Source organism: Carcharhinus amblyrhynchos, chromosome 6 (genome assembly GCF_965287045.1).
Source record: "Carcharhinus amblyrhynchos chromosome 6, sCarAmb.v2.hapA, whole genome shotgun sequence".
NCBI lineage: Eukaryota > Metazoa > Chordata > Chondrichthyes > Carcharhiniformes > Carcharhinidae > Carcharhinus > Carcharhinus amblyrhynchos.
The window spans coordinates 50,234,369-50,243,815 of record NC_137329.1 but is presented as its reverse complement, the minus strand read 5'-3'; the positions used below and the strand labels follow the sequence as shown (position 1 = coordinate 50,243,815).

The following is a 9,447-nucleotide window of genomic DNA, read 5'->3' as shown; positions in this document are numbered from 1 at the left end:
ATCTTTATTAACGGTCCAGACATGGCCTGACTTTTACTGATGCTTTATTCCAGACAGAGGAGAAGATCTGTATAAATTCTGCCACCTTGCTGGACTGTGGAATGTAAAACTTTCACTTCAGGATGTAGTGCAGCAGTGGTATTGTTGCTGAACCAGTAACCCAGAGTAATGTGCTAGGGACCGGTAGAATTTGAATTCAATAAAACTGAAATTAAAAGGATAATGGTGACCATGAAACCATTGCTGAGTGTTGTAAGTTTTCATCTGGTTCAGTAATACCCTTTAGGGAAGGAAATCTACCTTCCTTACCAGGTCTGGCCTACATGCGAGTCCAGACCCACAGCAAATATCTTCTGAAATGACCTAGCAACCCACTCGGTTGTTTCAAACTGCAAGCCTACAAAAAGGAATGAAAGCCACCTGCTATTGCACTAGACACCAGAAACCACAGTGGCAAACCTAGCCCTATCCACCCTGCAAAGTCCCCCTTACTAACATCTGGGGGATTGAGCCAACATTGGAAGAGCTATTTAATAGACTGGTCTGAAATAATCTTATGGAATTATACTGCATGTATATGTCCTAGTCATCACCAGCACCATTCCTGGGTGTGTCTTGAGAGATTTACCTTTGCACCCCTGAACATTGATTTTGGACCCAATGAGTTCTCAGTATCAGGTCAAATATGCCCCCTTCCCTCCCCTCAGGCCACCTCAACTGATGAATCAGAACTCCACCATATTGAACATTTCTGCAAGAGCACAGAATGTATTCTGGGCAAGGAACTTCAATGTCCATCATCAGGAGTGGCTTGGTAGTGCCACTACTGGCTGAGCTAGTTGAGACCTGTCTCTGTGGCAGGTGGCGAGGAAGCCAACAAGTTTAAAAAAAAATTGCACACATCCTCACCAATCTTTTTGTTTGTTTACTTCATTCCAATCCAATCAAGTCAAATTAAAGCCAATTCAGAATCCCAACAAGTTGGAACATTCCTGATCCAAGCTGACAAGACAGGGCTCTCATCTCCTGTTTTGGGCTTGATCTACATGATCCAAGCTCCTCCAAGTTTTGATCTTATTTGCATCTTAGCCAAAGGGCTAAGATGCCACTTTAAAAAATTGCTTCATATGAAGCTGAAATGTAACCTAATGACTTCAAGCAAGTGCAGCATGTCGATACTACACTTGATCTTAGCCAAAAGGCCGAGAAGCATCCTCACCAATCTGCCTGCCCAAAATGCATCTGTCTGTGCCAGCATAAGTAAGAGTGACTACTACACAGTCCTTATGGAGACTAAGGCCCATTTTACATTGAGGATAGCCTCCATTATGTTGTATGGTACGATCACTGTATGAATGGGCTGGACTTTGAACAGATCTAGTAACTCAAGACTGGGCATCCATGGGGTGCTGTGGGTATCAGCAGAATTGTACTCAGCCAGAATCTGTAACCTCATGGCCTGGCATATCCCCTAGAAAGCAACCTGCTTGATTGTCACCATTCCACAGAAGTTCACTTCCTCAATCAGCAAAGGACAGGAACAGTTGTGTGTATAATTTACCAGAATACACTGCAGGAACTCACCAAGTTACCTTAATCAGCATTTCCAAACCTATAGCCACCAACATCTTAAAGGACAAGGGCAACAGATAAATGGGACCACCACTATCTGGAAATTCCCCTCCTAGCCAGTCACCAGGACAAGTGTTCTTGCAAATCGCACAACTAATGAAACTCAGATGGCTTTAAACTAAATGGGGAGGGGGGGAGCGGGGAGGTTCTGGAGAGGGAATCAATAGGCTGACAAAGAAAGACAGTTATTCAGGTAATGATACTCAGACTGTGACAGGAAGAGACAGAATATACAAACATAAAAACAGCCAAAAGGGTCAAGGAGGGCAAAAATGGTAAAAGGCAAAACTTAAATGCAATTAGTATTGGGCACAAAATAAATGAATTGAAAGCACAAATTGAAGTTGATGGGTTTGATCTTATAGTGGTGGGAAGCCCTTCTGGAGTGTTAGTGGCCTCTTTCTGCACTGTAGGGATTCTACGGTTCTAAGATGTAGAATCCATGTAGGTGAAGAAAAGTAAAGAGGGAAAGAAGACACTTGTGGGAGCAGTCAATAGGCACCTTAACAGTGGCTATATTGTAGGACAGAATAAATCTGGAGATAATAAGGGCATGAAAAAAAAGGCAGTACTTTAATCATGGGTTAGTTTACCTATGGATTGAGAAAAACAAATTGGTAGAGTTAGCTATGAGGAAGAATTATAGAGTGTATTAGGGACAGTTTCCTAGAACAACGTTGTGGATCCAACCAGGGATCAGGCTACTTTTGATCTGATAATTTATAATGAAGTAGATTTGATAAATAATCTAAGTAACAGAACCCATAGGAAAAAGTGACCACAATGTGGTAGAATTTAGCATTCAGCATGAGCATGAGAGACATACATCAGAATCACTGTGCTGAAGTTAAATATGGGTAATTCTGGTGGAATGAGGCCTGGGTCAGCTGGAGTGGACTGGAAAAGGAGTTTAGCAGAAAATATGATTGATTAGCAATGGTAAACATTTATGAAAATAGTTCATGACTCAAAAAAAAATCCCAGGAAGAAGGATTCTAGGAAGGGGATAAGCCAACAAGGAATAACCAAGGAAGTCAAAGATAATATTAAACTGATGAGGAAAAACATAGTATTGTAAAAGCTAATGGTAAGGATTCAGAATATGTTAAAAACCAAAGGATGATCAAAAATAATAGAGGGAGAAGATATGAGGACAAACTAACAAGCAATATAACATAAGGATAGTTAGACCTTCTTTACATATATAAAAAGGATGAAAGAGGCCAAGTAAACATAGGCCCCTTAAAAGAATGGGGAAATAATAGGAAACCAGGGAATGGCAGAGGAGTTAAATACAGCCAGTCTTCATAGTAGAAGACACTGATAGCATTACAAAAATACTAAATGATCAACAGGCAAAAGGTGGGAGGAAATAAATACAATAACTGTCACTAGGGAACCTGATGGGACAAAGGCTGATAAGGCCCTGAGCTTTGATAGGTTAATCCCAGGATATTAAAGAAAGTAGTTACAGAGTTAGTGGATGCACTGGTAGTGAATCCTTAAATTCAGGAAAAGATTCAGAATTGGAAAACTGCCAATAACACCCTTATTTAAAAAGGGAGGGAGAATAAACCAGGTAGCCTTTGGCCAGTTAGCTTAACACCTGCCATTGGGAAAATATTAGAATCCATTATAAAAGATGTATTAGCAGAACATTTAAAATATATAACAATCAAACAAAGTAAGCAGGGTTTCATGAAGGGGAAATCTCCAGAAACCCCCCCACAGAAATAGGCGGAAATAGATATCAAACCTGCAATTACATTCCAACCAATAGCTAAGGTTGGCTGATTTTCATCTGACGAATCTTTTGTACACAGCACGCTCTGTCTGGTAAACCTGAGCTACGGGAGTTTGACCCCAAAGCTACTGCGATTCAGCCCCATCAGGATCAGACTTATCAGCCAGTGTATTTTGTATCTGAAAGCTTTAGCGATGCTGCAGACAAACTGAGGTAAGTGGCTCTCAAACTGCAGCAGTTTAATTCCTGTCCAGTTTGTTAAAGCCAAGACATCTGCATTCATCACCCAGATGAGTTACCAAAGATGTCTCTTTTACTATCACCTCAGTTGTAGATCAGATTGTGTTACTGGTCAGGCATTCAGGGCTCAACTTAATAATCCAGAGAGGAGGAATTCAAATCTGTGATAGTTTCTTAAAAATGAAATTGAAAAAACTGCTTCTGGTCAACATGGCCAAGGAACTGTTGGATTTGTGTAAAAACCCAACCATTTTACTGACTTTGAGGAAGGAAAGCTGCCATCTTTACTAATCTGGCCTTCATGTGACACCTTTCCCGCACCAACATGGTGAATCATATCTGGTTTCTGGAGGTTGCGTAAGCGAATTAGTTGTATCAAACATAGAAAATAAAAGTAGTCCATTTGGCCCATCAAGCCTACTCCACCAATGTGATCATGGCTGATCCTCTGTCTCAATGCCACACTCCCCCTTTGCCCCTTAACACCATCAGTATCTAGCAATCTAATGTAGTTCAAGCTGTTCAACAATTCATCAATAAGGGCCATCACCATCTCTTCAGAGCAACTGAGAATGGGTATTAAATTCCTGTGACATGAACCTCCTAAAATAAAAAGATATTATTCTCTATTGGACGTGCTCTCCAGTCTCACCATTTTACATTTATCAGTGAAAAGATGATTTTTTTTAAAGTGCAAGTGCTGAGATAATGGGTGAGGACAAAGCTGGGCTCAACCATGATTGGCTTAGCATGGGTAATGGCTTCAGGAGAAGACCATTAATAGGAAACATTTGGATGGAAAAAAATAAGAGGAAAAAGGTCAGTCCTTTATGCTATGCATCCTAGGCTGATTTTAAAAAAAAATCAGGAAGCAATCAATAGAGGAAATGACCATTATTCTTCAATCATCCATCTTTCAAATTTTACCAGGTAAATTGGAGGATATCAAAATTAATTTTTTTTATATATGCAATAACATTAATATGCCTTTCACAGTCCAGGATATCAAGTACTTTACAATCTGCAACCTTATGCCTAGCATATCCCTCACTCATTACCACCAAGCCAGGGGATCAACCCTGGTTCAATGGAGCGCGCAGGAGGGCATGCCAGGAGCAGCACCAGGCATACTTAAAAATGCGTCAACCTGGTGAAGCCACCAAACAGGACAACTTGCATGCCAAACAGCAAGTGATAGACAGAGCTAATCAATCACACAACAAACAGATCAGATCTAAGTTTACAGTCCTTTCATATCCAGTTGAGGAGCTTCACAAATATCCCCATCCTCAATGAGGGAGGAGTCCAGCGCATCAGTGCAAATGATAAGGCAGCAGTATTCACATCAATCTTCAGCCAGAATGCCAAGTGGATGATCCATCTCAGCCTCCAGTGGTCCCCAGCATCTCAGATGCCTGTCTCCAGCCAATTCAATTCACTCCGTGATATCAAGAGACAGTTGGATATAGCAAAGGCAACAGGCTCTGGTTTCATTCCGGCAATAGTACTGAAGACTTGTGCTCCAGAACTTGCTCCTCCCCCCAACCAAGTTCTTCCAGTACATCGATCCAATGTGGAAAGTTGCTCAGGTTTATCCTGTCCACAAAAGACAGGACAAATCCAACCTGGTCAATTACCACCCAGTCTACTCTCGATCATCAGTAAAGTGATGGAAGGAGTCATCAAAAGTGCTATCAAAAAAAAAACAACCTGCTCAGTGGTGCCTAGTTTGGGTTTCACCAGGGTCACTCAGATCCTGACCTCATTACAGCCTTGGTCAAACATGAACAAAAGAGTTGACTTCCAGAGGTGACAGTCCTTGACATCAAGGCCACATTCAACTGAGTGTGGCATCAAGAGCCTTAGTGAAACTGAAATCAATGGGTATCGGGGGTAAACTCTGTCCTGGTTGGAGTCATATCTGGTACTTAGGAAGATTGTTCTGGAGGGTCAGTCATCTCAGCGGAGTCCCTCAGGGAGAGGCCCAATCTTCAGCTGCTTCATCATTGACCTTCCCTTCATCAGAAGGTCAGAAGTGGGGATGTTCGCCAATGGTTGTATAACATAAGAACATAAGAACATAAGAAATAGGAGCAGGAGTAGGCCATCTGGCCCTTCGAGCCTGCCCCGCCATTCAATAAGATCATGGCTGATCTGTCGTGGCTCAGTTCCACTTTCCGGCCCTCTCCCCATAACCCTAAATCCCCTCTCTTATCAAAAACCCATCAACCCGCTTCTTGAAAATATTTAGCGAGGCAGCCTCCACCACTTCAACGGGTAGAGAATTCCAGAGATTCACCACCCTTTGAGTGAAGAAGTTCCTCCTCAACTCCGTTCTAAAACGCCCCCCCTTTATCTTGAGGCTGTGCCCCCTAGTTCTACTGTCTTTTTTGAGCGGGAAGAGTCTCTCCACCTCTATCTTATCCATCCCATTCATCATCTTATACGTCTCAATGAGATCTCCCCTCATTCTTCTAAACTCCAACGAGTACAAGCCTAGTTTATTCAGCCTCTCCTCATAGCTCAACCCCCTCAACTCCGGTATCAGCCTAGTAAACCTCCTCTGCACTCCCTCCAAGGCACCACTCAACTCCTTAGATACTGAGGCAGTCCATGTTCAAATGCAACAAGATCTGGACAATATCTAGGCTTGGGCTGACAAATGCCAAGTAACATGCATGCCACACAATGCCAGGCAACTAATATACCTATAAGAAACACTAACCACTGTCCTTTGACATTCAATGGTTACACCATCATTGAATTGCCCCCTCGCCACCCTTCCCCCCCAGTCAACATCCTTGGGATTACCGTTGACCAGAAACTCAACTGGACTCACCACAAACACAGTGGCTATAAAAGCAAGTCAGAGGCTAGGAATACTGCAGTGAGTAACTCACCACCTGACTCCTCAAAGCCTATCCATCATCTATAAGGCACAAGTCAGGAGTGTGATGGAATACTCCCCACTTGTCTGGATGGGTGCAACTCCAACAACACTCAAGATGCTTGACACCATCCAGGATAAGGGCAGCAGCTAAATGGGAACACCATTACCTGCAAGTTCCCCTCCAAGTCACTCACCATCCTGATGTGGAAATATATTGCCGTTCCTTTGCAATCGTTGGATCAAAATCCTAGAATTCCCTCCCTGACGGCATTGTGGGTCAACCCACAGAACAGGACTACAGTGATTCAAGAAGGCAGCTCACCACCACCTTAAGGACAATTAGGAATGGGCAATAAATGCTGGCCAACCCACAAATGAATGAAAAAAGGGTAATCTCTATAGTAATATATTATTATAGAATATAGTAATTTTCTACAATGGAAAGGTGACTAAACAAAGAACACTTTGTTAAATTGGTTACTTCGTCAATAATTCTAAATTTGTCAAACACAACTTTCTCCTTAATTTTATCTTAAATTTTCACAGCTCAAACTGTGGATATTATGCTGCTGGATCAAGGTTCATTTTGGAAAGTAAAAAGTTGTTATAAAAATGTTGTCAACACATTGAATCCAGCATTTAATCATTTGAATCAAACAGTTATTTGTCCTGACCATTATTCCTGACAGAATTTGTGTTTGTAGAAAGTATGCAGCTAGTATTAGGAGGCCATTTTCTGTGAAGTGGGATCCATTTTCCAAGATCATTGAAGTGCTGGATAATCCTCAGAAAATCAGGAAGTTGCTGGACAATCTGAAGGATGAGTTGAAGATGCTGGTTGATGCACTGGATGTATTATCCTAACCTTTGACTCTGCACATCACATAATATAGATGAATTCTGTCTATATTACTGCCGTATTGTAAGCTTCATCATACATCTGTCAAACTTTGCTTTCGTTTGAATGTAGCATTGTGTCCACAGGCTCTGTTGTAAAGTTCAAGCAATTGAAGGGTTTGCTTCATTTTATTTCATGGATTCTACTTTTTTTCCCCCAGAATAGTAGAATGTTAGAAATTGGTCTTTGCATTAATACAGAATGGGCTCAGTGAGTTGACAGCCTTAACATGGTAAAGAAAATGGGGAGCAGTGTTAAATTATCAATTTCTTAGACTGTTTTGCAACATCCCCACCCTGATTCCAAATCATGCAAGTAGCCAGGCCTGTTTGAATGAATGGGGATCTATCCTTTCTGCTGTCTCACCAATCCTCTTCCCAAATAAGGTTTTTAAGCGTTGTTTAAGGGATACCCCTACCCCAGCTCAGGCACCTCCCTCAAAACTGCCTCGTCATATGTATTCTCCCAAAATGATCATTTTACAATTCACATTAGATTTTGTTTACCCATTTCTGTTCACACCTTTGTGATGTTTGTTGCTTTCCTACTCATTTTTATTTTCCCAAGGTTCTATCAACTACAAACTTCAAAATTATCTTCCCTTTAGCCAAATCTATGTCACATAAAATGTATAACAAGAAATATTTATCCTCAGGGAACTCAACTGCACATTTCTCTCCAGTCAGAAAAATATCCTTTCACCCCCATCTCTTATCATTACATAATTATGTAGCCATTGCCTCTGTCCCTTTAGTACCAAGTGCTCCTATTTTCTGAAGAAGTCTGTTATGTGGTGCTTCAACAAATACCTTTTAAAAGTTCACAGGTGGAATCTTACTAGATTACTGTGTCTGCTGGAGAGATAGCTTGTGAGGCCAAAAGTCTGATTTATGCCTGGTGCAAGTTGGATTGTCACCTTCCCAGTCACCAGGGTGTAAAGCCTGATTTGACTAGCATAGATCTGACTAAGTTTGAATATATTATCAAGTCTGGCACATCTGCCTCTGCCCTCATGGCTGCTCCCCCCTTCACTGCCAACATATCACACCAGGTGGTCAACAGCATGGTTGGGTAGTGCTCACCTGGCAGTGCCTGATTGGGCACTATAAGTGTGCCAAGGGGATGTGGCCTAAGTGGGGGTGGGGCTATGAGAGGGGAGTATGCACAAGTGGGGGGGGGGGGGTAGTCTCCCAGTTCACTTGGATCGAGATAGCCTACATAATGGAGCCTGAGCATTTTAAAGCCAGCTTTCCAAGTGTACTTATGCTCCCCACTACAAGGGCAAAGCTCCCAGCTGTGAAAGATATCGACAGAGGGCTGTAAAGATTGCAGTGTGTTGTGCTCAGCTAAAAGACTGGCATTGTGGACTCCTGTTTTCACACTGCTATAACACTCTTTGGGAAGACTTTTTTGGGAAAATTCTGTCCCATGTGTATAAAACCTACTGCACTATCTTCATCAGCCTTGTTATTTCATCAATTAGGTTAGTTAGGTATGATTTACCTTCAACAAATCTGTACTGCCTGTCTTTCATTAAGAAGTATTTTTCCATATGTAAACCACTTTGCTGACTGTTAATTACATTAAGAGAATTTCAAGCAGAAAATTGCAATGAACATGTCTGTAATCTTGGGAAACTGACCTGCTTGTATCAGCCAATCATTCCTCTGGCCAATCCTCACTCAGTGGATGGGATTTTCTGCAGCTTGCCATTGGTAGGCAGTGGGATTACCTGGTCCTACCTTGCTAATGGGGATTCGTCAACAGGGCTGGAAGATCTGCCAGTGTGAAAGACTGGAAAATTCTGGCCAGTGTATGTATTCTTACCAACCAGCCTGTTTTAGTCTTGTTGATTTTTGTTGTTCCACCCCACAATATTTGGCAATGGTTAAGTTCTTTCCTGCCCCAAGACTCTTCAGCATTTGGGATAGGATGTTGTGTCTGTTTTCTTCACGGAATGAAGAGTCTTAGTTTTTTTTTCAAACGAACTTTATATTGAATTACCTCTCCAAAGATTTGAAGTGGCCATGTGAGAAAACATTA

The 9,447-nt window shown here is 41.8% G+C and overlaps 1 pseudogene; it reads right to left on the bottom strand.

Moving 5' to 3' along the window:
* Positions 1-1,037: 1,037 nt before the first annotated feature.
* On the bottom strand, positions 1,038-1,214 carry LOC145344655 (U2 spliceosomal RNA; annotated as a pseudogene).
* Positions 1,215-9,447: the final 8,233 nt, after the last annotated feature.